We start from the raw sequence: 2,064 nt of genomic DNA, 5'->3' as shown, positions 1-2,064 counted from the left end.
CATATGGCTTAGCTGATAAAACAATATCTCTTAGAAGCTGTCATTGATATGAAGACTGACTGCTTCCTACTTTTCTAAACACATAGTGTTATAATTAACAACATTTAATTGCTTTTGTTCTTTTCTAAATATATAAAAATTAAAATACCAATTAAAATAGCTTTCCTTTAAATGTTTCTTACAGATACAACTGCAATATTTTCATTCAATAGTGGTGTGGTTTAAGAAACTTTTCATTCACAAGTCAAACAACAATCCACCTAAAGGGAACTGATAGTCTATAGGCTCATAGCGCAAATAAAGAGTTCAGGAATGCAGCAACTGACGTTTCTAAAATCCAAAACAATAAAATCCTTAGAAGACATATGCAATAAGCTCTACTAAGCAGCTGGCCACAGAACTAGAACATTTGATAACTTTACTGGTTATTTCCATGAGACTCCAAATGTTTCCAAACTCAACTTCAACTCTCACTTCAGGCTTTGTAGTTTTGCTTTTCCAGTTGCATTAATAACACAAACATGATTCAAATCCATAAGTATTATAGTCAAGGGCATATCCTACAACAAAGTTGTCTAGAATTTCAAACCCAACGAAGTCTGGTCTATACCCAACACTTTGAGAGGTCCTTTTTATGAGCAAACTTGTGACCTTGACCATCTTTGGATTATACTGTTTGACCAAGGAAAGCAAGGTTTGAGTTGTTTTGCCAGTGTCAAGTATATCTTCAACAATCAAGACATTCTTTCCAGTTAAAGTTGAAAGATCATCTCCACCAATTACTTTTAGGTCCTTTGTTGACTGGTCATTACAGTAGCTCTTCAGTCTGATAAAATCTAGTCATAGGAATGGATCTATCACTATTTCTGTTCAGTACTTTGATGTAATCCAGCAGGTCAGCAAAGAATTTATAGCCCACCTTGAACACGCACAGGGCTATGATGTGATGGCCTCCCATCTCCTTCATCACATCTTGAGCAAGCTGCTCGGTCCTGTCCACAATTAGTCCATGAGGAATAAACACCCTTTCCAAATCCGCAGCATAATGATGAGGTATACAAAATAAATCTAGATCACAGCCTGGTTCATCATCATTAATCACGACACGGGGGCTGCAAGTTGCCATAATGGAAATGGCAGGCACCACGACCACTAATCTTTTAACTGTATGCATGATTTTGCGTTTTCCAGAATGTCATACAATTGGAATCACACAGTATGATCTGTTTTTTTTTTTCCACTTAGTAATATGCATTGGAGGTTCCTCTGTGTTTTTCTCATGGTTTAATAGCTCATATATTTTTAGTGCTGAATACTATTCCACTGTCTGGATGTACCACTCTTTATGTATCCATTCACCTGCTGAGGAAGATCTTGGTGGCTTGTAAGTTTTGGCAGTTATGAATAAAGCTGCTATAAACACTTGTGTGCAGGTTTCGTGTGGATATAAGTTTTCAACTCTTTTGGGTAAATACCAAGGAGCAAGACTCCTGGATCATATGGTAAAAGTATGTTTAACTTTGTAAGAAACTGTCAAAGTGTCTTACAAAGTGGCTGTACCATTTTACATTTCCACCAGCAATGAGTGAAAGTTTCTGCTGCTCCACATCCTCACCAGCATTTGGTGTTGTCAGTGAATATGACTCATTTTCACAACGGTAAAAGAGGCTATTAGTTAAAAGGAACAAATCATTATAGTTGATAATGCAAGTTCTTATTTTTAAGTGGTACACATACTCTCTTATTACCTCACACATATAAATATGTTTTATAAAAGAAATTTACACAGTTCAGCAAATTTGTTATAAAGTGAATGTATTTCAAATTTATTTTGTTTTTCAATTGACCTCTATACTTTTGAGGGAAACCTGCTGAATCACTAATATAATAAAACATATTAAGAATTCAACAATTCAGAAAATAGGCAACAGATTTGAGTTATTACTTCACAAAAAAGGATTACGCAAATGGGTAATACGCATATGCAAAAATTCTCAAAATTATTAATCCTCAGAGAAATGCAAATTAACCTTAATGAGGTATTATTAAACACATACCTAAAAT

The 2,064-nt window shown here is 34.8% G+C and overlaps 1 pseudogene; it reads right to left on the bottom strand.

Moving 5' to 3' along the window:
• Positions 1-470: 470 nt before the first annotated feature.
• On the bottom strand, positions 471-1,126 carry LOC109433930 (hypoxanthine-guanine phosphoribosyltransferase; annotated as a pseudogene).
• Positions 1,127-2,064: the final 938 nt, after the last annotated feature.

This window comes from Rhinolophus sinicus, chromosome X (genome assembly GCF_036562045.2).
Source record: "Rhinolophus sinicus isolate RSC01 chromosome X, ASM3656204v1, whole genome shotgun sequence".
NCBI classification, from domain to species: domain Eukaryota; kingdom Metazoa; phylum Chordata; class Mammalia; order Chiroptera; family Rhinolophidae; genus Rhinolophus; species Rhinolophus sinicus.
The sequence above is the reverse complement of the archived record's forward strand: the minus strand, read 5'-3'. Positions and strand labels throughout refer to the sequence as shown.